General features: G+C 36.1%; 1 long non-coding RNA gene across 2 annotated transcripts in view; it reads left to right on the forward strand.

The window, feature by feature from the left end:
* Window positions 1-2,129: 2,129 nt before the first annotated feature.
* Window positions 2,130-17,039, forward strand: part of LOC138694343 (uncharacterized) — a 49,393-nt gene continuing 34,483 nt past the window's right edge. For both annotated transcript variants that reach the window (XR_011330907.1, XR_011330908.1), the window contains exon 1: window positions 2,130-2,250. This is a non-coding gene — a long non-coding RNA (uncharacterized lncRNA). The remainder of the gene's footprint in view (window positions 2,251-17,039) is intronic.

The following is a 17,039-nucleotide window of genomic DNA, read 5'->3' on the forward strand; positions in this document are numbered from 1 at the left end:
AAATCTCAAAACAGTTTTCGTTCTCAACTTAAGCCTAAAATGTTGACGCAGATAGGTTATGTTAACATGGTAAATTCTCTTCACATAAAAATAAGTCTTATTTATTATTCCTGCCACATTATGCAACACATAAATGGAACTTATGCACATATTACATTGAATAAAAATATAATTGTATTATTTATTTGTTCCCTACTATACTGGGTTGTAATGAATTGTATTTATCTAACCTACCAGATTAACACGCAACTGTACATACACTAATTTCATAGGAGGGACTGTGGTAAATTTTGTACCTACAAGTAAGGAAGGTAGATGTGCTAAATTAAAATCACAATATAAATAATTCTTCTTTATTAAATCTCAAAATAGCTTCCATTCCAAACTTAAAATGTTGATGCAACCAGGTTATGTTAACATGTAAAACTCCGTTCACATTAAAATAACACAGTTTTGTAATTATTTCTGCAACATATTATGCAATAAGAAGTGTGAAGGGGTCTTATACACACATTACACTAAATAAAATTGAGCGCCGACACGCTATAAAGTAATATATTTCACTCAGCTCCGTATACTCAAATAGAAAAGCCCGACTCATCGAGTGACGTCACACAACCTGCATTACGGCCTGGTCTAGATCACGATCGCAGTGTTATAGGCGTTGCTTACGGGATTACACAAGCTGGCGCATAGCACGATCGAGAGTAGGTTTCTGTGAGTCATGACAATTTCTGCCGCTAGGTTCGCCTCTCTGCCCTATGAAATGAATGGTACCATTACAAAGCATTGTGCATCGTGAAAATAGTTCGATTAATTGTGCATTACTGATTGAGTACGAATATTATAAATATGCCAAGCATATTACAGTGTTATTTGAAGTTTGTTCTTCTAATTAATACCATAAAGTAATGAAAGAATATAGCCTAGGCATATATGTGATTTTATACTACCGGTATTGATGTTGATCGTGGTAAATTAATCCAATTTCACAGTGTTGTCTTTTCTATTGTGGTTCATAACAATTATAATAGTATGTGCGTGGAAATGTTTTTAAAATAATAAATTCTAGCTCATGATTTTAAGTGGTCGTTTCAATGAGAGGTTATATTGGAAAGATGATCACAAATGGATAATTTACTGCAAGATTACAAGAACTGAATATAAGTGAGTGTTCCGTTGAAAGTGAAAGTGAAAATTTCGTTTTACAAGAGCTAAGTAGGCGTACACGCACTAAAATACTACAGCGTTTACTATTACTATGCTCAATAGATTAATCAGTAGGCCTATAGAAATGTTTTCACCACTGCAAGAAAAAATCGCGCAATAATTATACTTCTCAGTTATTGTGACGTCCGTATTTTTTTTAAAAAGAGAGGGAAAAGTTAGGCCTTCTTGCAAATGCGTAATTATGAATTCAAGGAAATTAAAGATAATGCAGTACCTTAATTAGTTGCAATATCTTATTTAATAACAATATTAATAATATTAGGTGAAAAGGGTAGGCTATAGTGCGTATATGTAAGATGTCAAGTTAATTTATTTCCGGAAATGTTTGGTGTATGAACTGAAGTACAGAGCAGACAGTCCCTCAGTTTATATGTAATATGTTTTAATATCAAGAATGACAGCCTTTTATTGTAATATAATTGAGGAGTAGAAGTTTGCAAATTACGTCTATTGTCCATAAAATATTGTACGAAGCATTTAATAAGCAATGGTGAGTCCTTTAAATGTCCCAAATGTCAATGTCTTTTAAGTGTTCTGCTATGAATATATAGGGCAGAACAGCGCTCCGAGCGGCGGAAGTGGCATTACGAGGGAACCACTTCAGACTCGTTTTTCAAGCTCTATGCGCCAGCTTGTATAATCTCGTAAGCAACGGTTATAGGCAACATAGATACAATGCTGCCAACGCCAATGATGTGCATAAAGGAATTTCAAAAGAGAGAAACTGGAAAATCAGAAAGCAGAAAAGACTGGAGATTTTCAAGCAATCAAAACAAAATAATAACTGTATTTTAAATCTATTACCTCGCTTTAAATTGTCATAGGTTTTTATTTTTTTCGAAATGGCACAGTGAGTGTGATCCGTGGTCTATTTTAGTTTGTTTTAGTACTAGCCCTGTAAGATCGCAATGCGCTTCGATCTGGTTGACATCTGCTGCCAGTACGAGGAATTACTATCTACGTCTGTGAATGTGTCTCGTTCGTGCGTTCGTCTGTTCATTCGTTTATGTCTATATAACGGTAAGATATATGCAAATTAGACTTCATATTTCAAAGATTAAATAACAAATGGCATATTGCAGAATGTTTCTGTATATACCTTGTGTTTTTTGAGGGTATAGACAGGGATTTAACATTGCCGTAAGAAATCTATATATATATCCCGGCCAACGCGCTGAACGTGGCATCGCCGCTACAGTGCATGCGTGGAGGCCATCGTCTGCTTGGATATAAAATGTTTCTTAAATAAAATTAGATTTCCAAATTTTGTTGGATATGTATTCATAAAACATTGGCCATATTGTATTAGTGAGCGAAATAAAGGCGATTCCAGCACTTGCTTCATATCTTAAGGTGTGTCTACACCGAGGCCGCGTGCCAATTGGCATTGCCAAGCGGCTTGTGTGAACGTCTAGTTGGCTTTGACCGCGTTGCAAATTATACCAGGTGGCATGCCAATCTTTAAAAGGTGCGTCTCCACCGAGGTTGCTGTGCCAACTGGCATTGCCAAGCGTCTGGTGAGGACTAGTTAGCTTTTGCCACGTTGGGAATTATGCCAGGTGGCATGCCAATCTTGAAACCGACAGTTATCAGTCTCCCTCAAAGGAAATCAACCCTACACAAGCAGTGAAGACGCGCGAAGCAGCAACACTATTCCTTTGATGGAATCTATCACTTTAGTGACAGATTTTAAAACAATCCATACCAGACAGTAATTATTTTGATGCAAGAGCTTCTCAATGTAAAAACAGTGTAGCCATTCGGCATTATCTCTTTTAATCCGACAATGAGACCACTTCGATATCACGTCATTTCCTTGGCGCCAGGGGTGTATTTCAGGCCCGGCGGGCCCTCCTGATAGCTTTTTTATTTTAGTAGGTTATTTTACGACGCTTTATCAACATCCTAGGTTATTTAGCGTCTGAATGAGATGGTGATAATGCTGGTGAAATGAGTCCGGGGTCCAACACCGAAAGTTACCCAGCATTTGCTTATATTGGGTTGAGGGAAAACCCCGGAAAAAAACCTCAACCAGGTAACTTGCCCCGATCGGGAATCGAACCCGGGCCACCTGGTTTCGCGGCCAGACGAGCTGACCGTTATCCACAGGTGTGAACTCCTAGTAGCGCCAGGGTACTATTTTTAAACGCCGCGCGGTGCCAGGTCACTTTTATGATTTTCATATACAGGCAGTGTGATTGCTGAACATATATTATTAACATTATTAGGTACTACAGGATCATCTTTAAATTATATATTATTAAGACTATTAATTGGTACTCAAATTGGGCTAAATATGAAAGAACAGATCGCCAGTAGGGGAAGTTATCCCATCGCCTCACCGCACGCTCGCCACACGGCAGCTGCTCTCTCTGTCTACTCCCCGCCCCGGGGGCTCACTCCTAAGCTCACCATACTGAAATGTGCATTCGACACTCACGTATTTAGCATAACACAACAAACATAAATTACACCTATTAACTAGCTCAATTCCGCCAAAATTAATGTGCAATCGACACTCACGTGGTAAAAAAAATTAGGGAAAATCGCAATAAGCAGAACGTAGAAACTCCGCTCACCACTCCTTCCACTTTTCTCCTACTAGCTCACCAGACACACTACGTGAGTATTGTGTTGAATGCACATTTCATGTGGGTGGGGATAACTTCCCCTAGTGGCGGTCTCTTTATTGCGATTTATCAAAAATTTACATGTATTAACTAGCTCATTTTCCGCAAAAATTATGTTTGCATTCGAAAACCCTCATGTGGTATAGAAGTCGCGCTCATTCAAGCCCACGGGTTTTCCCGAAACAATGAAACACTTTTCACTGTTGATCACCTTCCTACTAATAATTAAAAAAAAAAAAAAAAAGGCAGGGAGGCAGTTGTTTTGTGACGCGTTGTTGCCGTACTTTATATATTCGCACTTAATGCATACTATGCAATACTACTGAAAGTATTAACTACACACTATCAAATAAAACTAGAAAAATAATAACTCTATACAGAAACATTAAACTAAAACACGTGCTTACTGAAGATGCACCGATTAGCGTCAAGACGTATTAGCAACAGCGCTTATTTTGGCCATAAATTATAATCCACAGCTGCAAGCCGCCTACGGAAATGATAACGAAAACGACGACCTTCTACTATCTGAACTACCGAAATACCAGAGCCAGGGCACTGTTTCTTTTTTCTTTAAGAAATACAACACTGCTTGGCGCCATTTGTGCATATAGATCTACCATTGCATTTCGCCCAGTCAATATCGTACGTACTTACTACCAGGGCACTGGTTTTTTTTTTAAATAGAAATACACCACTGCTTGGCGCCATTTGTGCATATAGATCTCCCATTGCATTTCGCCCAGTCAATATCGCAATATTGTACGTACTTACTACCAGGGCACTGTTTTTTTAATAGAAATACACCACTGCTTGGCGCCATTTGTGCATATAGATCTACCATTGCATTTCGCCCAGTCAATATCGCAATATCGTACGTACTTACTACTGTCTTCGCGCTACGAGTTGGCGCGGGTAGTAGATAGGCGGGACGGGGGAACTTTACGCTACATTCTGACCTGAAAACTTCAGTCCACTTATTTGGCTACAAGGGAACGGAGTCAGACATAAAAGATTTCGCATCTTCGGTGTTGTCGCTATGACTGTCATCACATTTTTCAAAATTGCTGGGGTATGATCTGTCCATGATAATCGTCTGTTTATGTTCCAGCCGTGTATATTAATTCGAATCTCTCAACAAAGCCATTAGCCCCACCGTCCCCATCCTGATGGACAACAATGAGTGTTCTGGACACATTTATGGTAGTCAAAACTCCCGTAACATTTTTATCGTGCCAGCACTTGGGAAACGTTAAATTGGTAGGCCTATCTATCCGCATCTCGTCCAGATACAAAATCGGTTTTTCCACTTTCCTAAGCTTTCTTATTTGCTGTAGGAACCTTCACATATTCTAATTTACAGTGTTTTCCTCAACTTTTTTTTTTTTTTTTTTTTTTTTTTTTTTTTTTTTTTTTTTTTTTGCACACTTCTTCCACCTGAAATCCTTTTTCTTCAGTGTTCGTCTTAATGTTGTCTTTCATTTCAAATCAATTTTTTCTTGTAAAAGGGTAGAAGTTTGTTGCAGCTTGGTACTATTTTTTTTTACTTGTTATTTAACGACACTATAATAACTACTAGCTTCTTCAGTGTCGATTGAATTGATGATGGCGAGATGGTATTTGGCGAAATGAAACCAAGGATTCGCCATAGATTACCTGACATTCGCCTTCCGCTTTGAAAACCTCGGAAAAAAACCCAACCAGGTAGTCAGCGCAAGCGGGAATCGAACTCACTCCCGAGCGCAACTGCAGATCAGCAGGCAATCGCGCTACCTCCTGAGCTATGCCGGTGGCCCTCTTTCTTTTTCGAATAAAAATTCTCAATTGCATCTTTTTTGTCAATCTCCCGTCGAAGTCATCTACATTTGCGTTTCGGAAGTCCGGACATTTCAGTTTTTTTTTCTCCCTCAGGTGTCGACAACGCACTTTGTTCTGTCCAGTCTTTCATTTCATTCCTAATACGCTGTATTGTTCTTGTGGATAGATTAGAGTACTTTTCTACCTTTGCTGTAGGTTTCGTAAGAGGAATGCAAAGGCACTGGTCTTTTTCTTGATCACAGAATTATTTTGCACTTCTAATAATATTCCTTTCTTTGCTATATATTGTCAATCCTTGTTTCCTCTTTGTCGACATATTTACAATAAACAAAAAACTGCTATAAACCTAAATAACAGTATATAATAACATAAATTCTATTAACTATATTATTATCAACACTATTAACACGAAAAGCAAAGGATAACTAAAGCAATACAAAGATTTGCGGTATACTGAAAACAATTGTCTTGTTGAAACTAATAAAACACTACAATAAAAACCCCACTATTATTTCACAAAGTCGCAAAGACTCTTAGACACGTGTAGTAGATGTTTGTGAAACAGGAAGTCCACACCTGTGGAGTAACGGTCAGCGCATCTGGCCGCAAAACCAGGTGGCCCGGGTTCGATTCCCGGTCGGGGCAAGTTACCTGGTTGAGGTTTTTTCCGGGGTTTTCCCTCAACCCAATATGAGCAAATGCCAGGTAACTTTCGGTGTTGGACCCCGGACTCATTTCACCGGCATTATCACCTTCATCTCATTCAGATGCTAAATAACCAAAGATGTTGATAAAGCGTCGTAAAATAACCTACTAAAATAAAAATAAAAAAAAAAAGTGAAACAGGAATATTGCAGTGAACAGTGCGGTGCTCATGCGCGACTGTTTCCCCTCTGCCCCGTCTAAGTACTTCAGGCGACTTCTCCTGGCGTGACAACAGTACCAAGGCACTGCTTTTTTTTTTTTTTTTTTTTTATAGAAATACACCACTACTTGGCGCCATTTGTGCATATAGATCTACCATTGCATTTCGCCCAGTCAATATCGCAATATTGTACATACTTACTAGCAGGGCACTTTTTTTTTTTTTTTTTTTTTTTTAAAGAAATACACCACTGCTTGGCGCCATTTGTGCATAAAGGTCTACCATTGTATTTCGCCCAGTCAATATCGTACGTACTTACTACATCGCATTAAATTGTTCAATCATAATTTTCTGGTTGTAGGTATTGGTTTCTAATGGTTTACTAAATAAAATCTCTGGTATTGTTTCGGAATATCCTCCCCTCATGTTGTTACAAGTAGAAACTAATAATGCTGATTAATTTTTTATTTCAATGTTTTACGATATTACAATGTTTTAATTTCGACAAGAGTACAAGCCCTGCACTTCATTCCAAAATAAATAAAATAGGCCCTGCCGATCTGTAAATTTTTTTTCGCCACATGAATTCTTGCAGATAGTCATCGAAACTTGGGCCAGTGACACCACTGAGTCCATATGACTTCTTGATTTCATGTTTAAATTTCTGCCACATTGACTCGATAGTTTGAGTGTGTGCTCCAGTGTTGGGTCTATGAAATTCAAAGAATGATTGATGGTGAGATGATGGTATCCCATGGCAGCCTAGCTATGCCTCCATAGGTCTGATACAATTGTGCTAGGCCGTATGTATTGTTTGATGACAATACTATTCTCTGTATTACATCTTATAAAGATTATGAATTGAACACAAATGGAAATATAGGTCTATTCTGTGGATTCGTCCATCTGCAATAAGAAATATATGCACTTCTTATTATTTTCAAGAACTTGTATTTCAATTCCTTCAGCCATGTCGCGTACCCTTCTTTGAATCGTGTTACTGGAGAGAGATAGTATTTGCTTGAGCTTGTTAGCCTCCTTTTTACCAACTATTATTTGCATTACATCCACAGCTATTGGTGAAAGCAAATTTTTTAGCAACTGTTTATGGATTATTGTATTTTGCAATTTGAACTTGCTAGTAATGCTTTTCATTAGTGCTGGTTGCCAAAGGCGGAGAGAGAACTGTTTCCTTGGGGGGGGGGGGGGCAAACCAAAACCATAGAATCCCCATATAATGGTGTTATGGGGGACATCATGTACCTCCTTCCCCCGTTATAGCTTGACTGTGGTACTATACAGTATATAGGAATATTATCATTTAATAAAGATATTTTCGGGGGCATGTTTCTCACAGTGTTACATCCATATCCGCGATGTTTTTGGACCGAATTGTTTACTGTAGGGCTTGAACTACAGATCTACTACAAATTATAATAGGGCATAGTTTAAAACAATCTCCCTCTTTTTCTCTCTCGTACAGGAACACAATATATACATCAATAAAACTACATAACAGTGCTAATAGAAACTTTTTTATATTAAGCTTTCCCGAAGATAAAGTATTATGAACTGTAAACTCTAATTATTTTATTTAATCCTGTCTTCAAGTTTACACATTATACCAGGACCACTTTTCTTTTTTCTGCATTGTTGTTCAGTATGTTATTCATATTTTTCTCCAAGTGGCGGCCTGAATACCTGCAGACTTCTAACATGAGTATAGGCTGCTGCAAAAGAAACATTACAGTGCCTCCATTCCTCAAATGAGGTATAGAAATTCTTATACATTCAAAAATTTAAAATAAATATTATAATCCAGACACATGATCTGAAGACATTAATTCGTCAATTTAAGCACAGAAACTTAATCATAAACAAAAGCAAAAAAGATATTTTGAATTCAATATTTTCTAACGCTAATAAGGAAAAGAATTCGTACATGTTTGGGGGAGCAGTGCCCCCCATGCTCCCCCCCCCCCCCCCATAACTCCGCCTATGCTGGTTGCCGAGGTAAAACAGCTTACTCCTTACTCCTTGTGGAAGAGATTTCGCTTTCTTTCAAAGAATGCTACAGGCTTGTCTCTTATGTCAGAATGTTTGGTATTTAAATGTCAAAAGTTTTGATGGCTTCACTAGCTCGTACTAGTTGTTTAATATTCTGTATTTCACATGTCTCTCAACAATACGATTGAACTGTTACCGGTAAAAGTATATTCACATAATATCTCGTGTCGCATAAAAGTAATGTTATACACCTACGTAAAGGATGTCTCTGCTCTGATTCCCTCACCTTGATCGATGGACAAGAAATATCTTGCGTCAAATCGGATGAAGTTATAAGATATCTTGGCATTACTTTTAATGATGAAATAAAATTTAATGCGGCGCAACTAATTGAAAAACTGACAAAAAAACTTAATCAACTGGTCACTTCACCCTTACTCATGCCTGACCAAAAGATAAATATATTAAATCAATATATCTGGCCTCAGTTGGTTTACCCCTTCCAATGTGCTCCTTTAAAAGATCTTAAAGTGAAATTTCTATCTGATATTGACAAATTAATTCGCAGCGCTGTTAAGGAAATAATTAACATTCCTACTGACACCCCGGATGCTATGTTGTATGCACCAAGAAGATTGCGAGGTTTAGAGATTTAAAGCCCAGTGGGAAGCTTACCTTCAACACTTAAATATTTGTCAAAGACTTTTACACGTTGACAACCCTCATGTAGCAGCCACTTGAAATCTTCCAAACGAAATTGAACATTGCATCAAACAATTACCAATTACCTTCAATTGCTCTGAACGTATTTCTTCTCAAAAACTACGAAAAGCATTGCGTGAAGATTCTTTTCATCAGTGGAGCAAATTGAAAAGTAAAGGTTTGGGAGTTGTTTTCTATTCTCACTGGAAGAAAGGTAATTCGTGGATCTCAACCAAAAAGGACTTTCGAGCAGTCAGTGGACGCAAGCCATTAAGATGAACTGTAATACAATACCTGTACATACTCTTCTTGGTAGAACTCTTGACTCAACCCATTGCAGAAGATGTGACGAGCAAGAAACGCTTCCTCACGTCTTGGGTTTCTGCCATCATGGGGAATTGCTCCGAATCAACAGACATAATATGGTTCGTTCTCTCATCACAGCTTCAATCCGTCAGAATGCTTCCTATGAGGTTTATGAGGAGGTTGGTTGCATCTCTTCTCATGGCTCTACTAGTGCTGATATCATCATAATTGATCGGCAAAAGGATAAGGGTGTCATTCTTGATCCCACAATCCGTTTCGAGATGCATGAGCAACAGCCACAAGAGGTGTGTCGTGAAAAACAAGTAATCTATGAGCCTTGTTGTCAGCATCTTGGAGCACAATACATCACACATTGGACAGTTTCTGGGCTTATGTTCGGTGCCCGTGGCACGATCCCACATGAAACTTTAAATCATCTTAAACAATATAAAATTTCTGATGCAACGATTGATGCCATAGGATCTCACGTGTTAAAATCATCCTTAGCTATAATTAGTAATCATTTGTACCCAATAAAATTTTTATTGTAAATGATTTCCTATGTTTTCTTATGTTAATGGTTTTTTTTCTTTCCAAGTGTCACAAAATTGTTTTGTTTTCTTATTATTCTTTATGAATTGATTAGTAGGCGGCTTTTGTTTATACAAATTATCTATCTTGGTCATCCTTTGAGTGGTATCTACTGGTTTTGAGTATTATCGTTTCAGATTTTACAGGGATTTGTATTTTTTTAATGGGATTAAGTACCAGTATGATGGTGGGAGTTGCAAACTAAGTCTCGTCCAAAAGTTGGTTGCACCTTCAAAATGTTAGGAAACTGCTGCATTAAAGAATAGTATGAAACTCTTGATGCAAATAACCGTAGAGGTGCATCTACACGATTCAATTTTCCATGCATTTACGCATGCAGTCCGGGGAGAATATTGAAAGAATCAAGTTGAAAACGAATGTCCAATTAAAATGCATGCAGATTTTGTGTCTACACAGTGCATCATTTGAGCGTCATCTTCACTACATATATAATATTAATGAATAAATATTAAATATGAATCCAATACTTAGGCTACTTGATTCTCAAAATTATGGTTAAACACTCCATAGGCACTCGTATTTGAGATAATCTTCCATAAAGCTAATTGTACTTGCCATTATTTTCAGCTTAAAAGTACACCATCATCAAACAAAACAATTTTTAGTTTATTCATGGCCACCTAAACCAATCAGCTCTACTCGCTATATTCTGCTACTCAACGAAATAACGCACAAGATAGCTTTCAATTGCAGCATGCACTTTCATTTTTAGTGGAAAAGGCATGCACAATTGAATGCGTTTCGTTCACTCTTGCATGCATTGCTTGAATGCGCAAAAGTTGAACTGTGTAGACGCACCTTTAGGAAGACTTTCACTTGTAGGAACAGCTTTTCTGTAATTAGTATTGATTGTACTGAATTTTGGTCCAGTCAGATTAAAAAAAATTCTGAAACTACCATTGCATCTGTATAGCAGTTGTAACTCTCATCCAAAATCTTCTTTTACGAGGTGGTTTTGCAATTATTATTACAAAAGCAGTAGCAGCACACAGCACATTTTCCTGGTACATTTTGATATTAATTACACGTTTCCGATGATTTAGTAGAATTTGAGTTTAGTGAAAGCAGCAAAACAGTTCAATGTGGTTTGTTCTGATGAGAATCCAAACCTGCACATACTGATAAGGCATTATGTCACAATCACGTTCACGTCTGAGTATTTCTGACAAAGTAAACATTATTCAACACCATGAAAATGGCTTAAATATTAAGGACACTGTTGGGAGTATTTAAGGTAATACCAGTATTTATTTATTTATCTATCTATTTATTTATTATTGTATCTTATTGATAGATATATTGTGGGAAATTAATTTGTATTAATGTTGTATCAGATTTGCTTTTTAAAAGTACATCAATAATCTGAAATTCCCATTCCTGTATGAACGATTTTTTTTACTCTCCATGATATTCCTTGACTTTCATGCTCTACGTAAATATGATACTTGTTGATTGCAGGCGACTTGCTCTGCATGTTATATCTTAGTAGGTAAACATTGGCTTTCTCCTATATCGACAGATTTGCTGGATTTTGCCGACTGATTTTTGTCATGCAGCAATGCCAGTTGGAACAGTGGCCTTGGTGTGGACACACTTTTACAATTCAGGAAATAATTAAAAATTTAAAACCACACACACAGTAGGCGCCCTAATATTACTCTTGATTAACTATTGTCCGAAATAATTTTCTATTATGAGCTATACAAATAACAATAATAATAATAATAATAATAATAATAATAATAATAATAATACTTAAAATATACAAAATGGAGGTAACACAAGTTATTTTGTCTAAATTTTCTCGGGGCAGGCCTGTAGACTGAACTTTCTTTTTTAGTTGATTATTTACTAACGCTCGCTATATCAACTACTAGATTATTTAGCATCGATGAGATTGGTGATAGCGAGATGGTATTTGGCGAGATGAGGGCGAGGATTCGCCATACATTAGCTCACATTCGCCTTACAGTTGGGAAAACCTCGGAAAAAACCCAACTAGGTAATCAGCCTAAGTGGGAATCGAACCCATGCCTGAGCACAACTTCAGATCAGCAGGCAAGTGCCTCAGCTGACCGAGCTACACCAGTGGCTAGACTGAACTTGAAAACATCACATTTAATTAATTCAAAATAGAAAGCATTTACCTGTAATTCATACATTTTTATTCATTAGGGTTCTGCAACGCATCATGGAATTTTGCACAATATTTCTAATTTCCTCTTCTTGCCAGAGCCGCTAGTCATTTTCTGTTTTACAGTAATTGATGAGTAGTGTGTTAGACAAGATAGATACAATTTGTTTACAAATATTAAATACTCGTTTGCCACAAGGGCAGATATCGGTTCCATGACATTTGCCACACTTCATTTGACATAAGGAGCTTGTGTCTACTGTTATTTTAACCTATGAGACATTTAACTTATGTTGACTTGACCTACTATATATTTTAAACACTGCTTGTGTAGCCTACTGGTATATTTCATACATTATTATTAGAACACTGTACTTTTACTGTCCATTAAGCTGTGTTTCCTGCAGCTTCTACCAGATTATGTTTCTTTCACTTGGGACAATCATTTTATAGGACTCTACAGGTTAGAGGTTTGCAAGCTTTATATGACAATGGAGACAATAGGGCATTTAGGAATGGAATACATCAGCTGTTAAGTCTGGGCTTCGTTCCAGTAGCAGATGTATCTTTAGCATACTCTGCTGTATGAAGATATTCCAAAATCATTATTAGAAGTTATAGATTATTTTAATATAACTTATATTCGAGGAAGACAAGGAAGGGGTAGACAACAAGCTGTACGTCCGAAGTATGCACTCCATTTATGGAACCAATACACTGCAGTCATATTGCAAGAGCCAAGAACTAATAAGATTACAGAGAATGGCATCAACTTTTCCAACTAATGGTTGGAAAACGTCACCCCTCTCTGTATTCAGTAAGGAACGAAATTAAAAAAGAACAGGAAGACATGTTACAAATGATTTTTGAAGTCATTGCTTGAAGAAGAATAAGGGAGGGACAAAGAATGCATTATGCACGAGTCAATCATCGGTTGCACAGTATTGCTGAGCATTATAATGAGTATAAAGATGAGGACCAAATACTGGATTATTTATGTTCCTGTGGGCATAACTTAGATTTGTAAGCATGAAATACAATTCAATAATACTCGTAAAATTTATCAGCCGTAATATTATAAACAATACTTTTGATACTCAATAACTTTTCCATATATAGTGTATATTTATATATTAGAAAAATTGTTAATATTATTCTTATTTAACCTACATATACACTACCGATCAAAAGTTTTCGATCACCTTTCATAATTATGGATTTGTGGTTGAAACAGGGATTTCGTTTTGAATATTGTATCATATCATAATGCTAGAGAGAGAAAATATTTATTTTGTTGGTCTATTTAGTTTTTCCAATGTGTTTGTACATTGAAATAAAGTATATAGTTGTTTTCATAGCTGATCGAAAACTTTTGACCGGTAGTGTAAGTATAGTCAAAATATGCTGTAGATTACATTGGAGTAGGCAAAATGTCGCGTGTGTGACAATTGCTGTGTATGATTTTGCAGTAGGTGAAATGACCCATGTGACAATTGCCGTGTGCCAATCATCCGGAAATGCAGATATCTGAAAGGAATGCACTAAGATTATCATTTACATGTGATCCTTGTTCCACCAACTTTGCTAGCTGTAATTTTTACTGCCACAACAAAGGAATATATACTCTTATGATGTGAGACACTAATTTCTGAATAATAAGACATACAAACAAACCTAAATTATTTAAATTAAATAAATAATAATTTCACTGTGTTAATATTTAAATTTTATTGTGGGGTTATTTTATCTGATTGACTAGTTTCGATGCAATTTCCATTATCGTCTGAATTCTACAATTTAAATATCAATATAGTGAAGTTATTTAATTTAATTCTAGAATTCAGAGAAAGATGGAAATTACATCGAAACTAGTCCATCAGGTAAAATAACTCAACAGTTTTCATACAGTATTAACACAGTGAAGTTTTTATTTAATTTAAATAACTTAATAGTTATTAGCAGGGAACGGATTTATATGGACTAAAAATATATGAAATATGTAAATATATATGTAGTTATTTTTACCAAAATATGGAATTAAATATGGATTTTTACCAAAATATGGAATTAAATATGGACTTAAAATTATAAAAAAATGACTATGTACGTTAAATATTGGTACATTTTAATCAAACTAAACAAAAAATATAATGGACGTACCTTATCTTCCAATGTAGTTTCAACAAAACACAATTTTTATTGTCTGTTACCATAACAATAGGTTACAAACATTTCTTTCAAGTGCTGAAAAGTGAATCTTCTTCTATTGTCTCTGAGGATAGATTTATACTGACTAAAAGAGCGTTCGACGTCACAAGAAGTAACTGGTACATAATTCAATTTCACAATGTCTGCTGGGGATAAGTCCAAGTTAATCTTCACTGTTGATTCACCACTCATCACAGCAACAACCTTTTGTAGTTCTTCATATCCAGGGTTTTTTGAAAGTACAGTGTCCACCTTAGCTCTTACTGCATCTGCAACTTTACCTCTACCACGATTCAGTTGTTCCACAGTACTATTTATAATTTCAAAACTTTCAGATAGTGAAAGGTGCCTATTTTGGAGACTTTTGAGCGTTTTTATGATGCATGAAAATGTATGCTGAATGTGAGCTAAGTCATTCTTCACACTTATGTCACAGGTAACTGTTTTCGCAGTATCAATTGAGACTGCATCTTCAGAGTCCAATGCAAGGAGAACATTGTTAATAGAGTCTATATGTTCGGCATAATATTCAACTGCTTCTAGCCATGTACCCCATCTAGTTAAAATTGGCTTTGGTGGCAATGGAATTTCAGGGTACATTTCTTTCAACACGTTAACTCTACTGGGAGCTTTGAGAAATACTTTTTTCACTGATGAAATCAACAAATCTACTTTAGGGAAATTGTCTCTGACCACTTCTGCCACACGATGAAATGCATGCGCCACACAAGTAAAATGAGTCAATTTAGGATATACAACAGATAATGCTTGTCCAGCTTTGACCATATAAGGGGCAGCATCGCTAATAAAGAATAACACATTATCGTACATAATACCCTTTGGCCACAGGATACCCATAGCTTCGTTGAACAGTTTAACTATAGTTTTGTTATTGCACTTTTCTAGAACATCACAATGTAAAAGAATTCGTTCAGAATATTGTTCACTTAACAAACCGATAACTACATTACCAACAAGTCTACCTTCTTTGTCGGGAGTCTCATCAATGGAAACCCAAATTGAACTATCTTTAATTTCATCTCTTATCTTCTGTATTGTCTCATCGTAGATGGATGGAGCATACGTCTTCCTAAGTGTTGACTCATCCGGGATTGTATGTTGAGTATATTTTTCAAGGAATTCCCTGAAGACCTTATTCTTTAGTTTGTAGAGAGGAATATCAGCAGAGATGAGAGAACGGCACAGGTCGATGTTAAACTCAGATCTTACATTCGATGTTGTTGGTTGTGTTAAAAACAATTGTCTCTGCTTGGAATTTAGTTGTTTGTTGGCCTGATGTTTACTAGTTGTAATGTGTTGTTGCACCAGGAACTTTTGTGTAGATGATACTGCACACTGACACAAATTACAAAATAATATTTTATTGTCAGTTGATAAACCATCTTCTTTAAATTCTGAAATGTAACTTGTTAGTTTTGATTTTAAATTGACTGAATGACGTACTTTTGGCATATTTACCGTCTTTATAGTATGATTTACAAAACTGAACCTATGTGTACTCTGACTGGCATTTAACTGTTGAGCTGCACAACTGAAGTCTGTTAAAAATTTTAAATTAAATTAATACAGTTTTGTAACTTACTTTCCCATTGTTGATAGGACTGCTAATTTTCAAATAACTCTGATGTTAAAGGGATTACTGAACATGTGTTTAAATCTCTATTGTTGAAATGTATTTTTAAAAGTTAATGGAATTTTGTTTTGTTTTATTGTTAAACCTAATATAATATGGACTGTTTTATATGAAATATGGAAAATATATGGAAATTAACGAAAATATGTACTAAACTCTAAAATATGGAAAAATATGGAAAATAAAAGTAGGATTTTTCAACCCTACACATTGTGAAACATAAAGATAATGCAAAATATAAATTATATTAGCTTTATAAGTAAATATGTATTTACATATAAATCCTTTCCCTGGTTATTAGTGATATAAAAGTGTTAAAAGAGTGTAATTAAGAATGAACAAACTTAAACAGGAAACACATCTGATGGCACAGTTAACCCACCATGATTGAGATTATTGAAATGTACATAATTCACATGCTCATCAGTAATGTAAATTAGTATATTTTCATTGAAATACACAGGCTCTGAATATATGTCAATTAAAAATACTAGAGTGCTGGTACTGCTCTAGGTTAAGATTGGTGTCATCATTTGAAGATACATCACTAGAAAATATGCCACAGTGAAATTTAAACTGCCCATATTTTACTGAATGTATGCCTAACACTCTCATTACTAGACAGCGGAAAAAAAGTCAAATAAAAGTCATATTTACGGTTTACAAGTATTGTACGCATAGACTATGGCATGAGGTGTGCAAGCTTATATCCACACAACTCGCGTGGGCTGACGAGTTGTGTGGATATAAAAGGAAAAATTGAGACGGTGTCGGGTAGAGTTCCCGGGTGGCTCAGTGGTAGAGCGCTGGTACGTTCAACCAGAGGTCCCGGGTTCGATACCCGGCCCCGGAACAATTTTTCCCTTGAAATTA

Source organism: Periplaneta americana, chromosome 2 (genome assembly GCF_040183065.1).
Source record: "Periplaneta americana isolate PAMFEO1 chromosome 2, P.americana_PAMFEO1_priV1, whole genome shotgun sequence".
NCBI classification, from domain to species: domain Eukaryota; kingdom Metazoa; phylum Arthropoda; class Insecta; order Blattodea; family Blattidae; genus Periplaneta; species Periplaneta americana.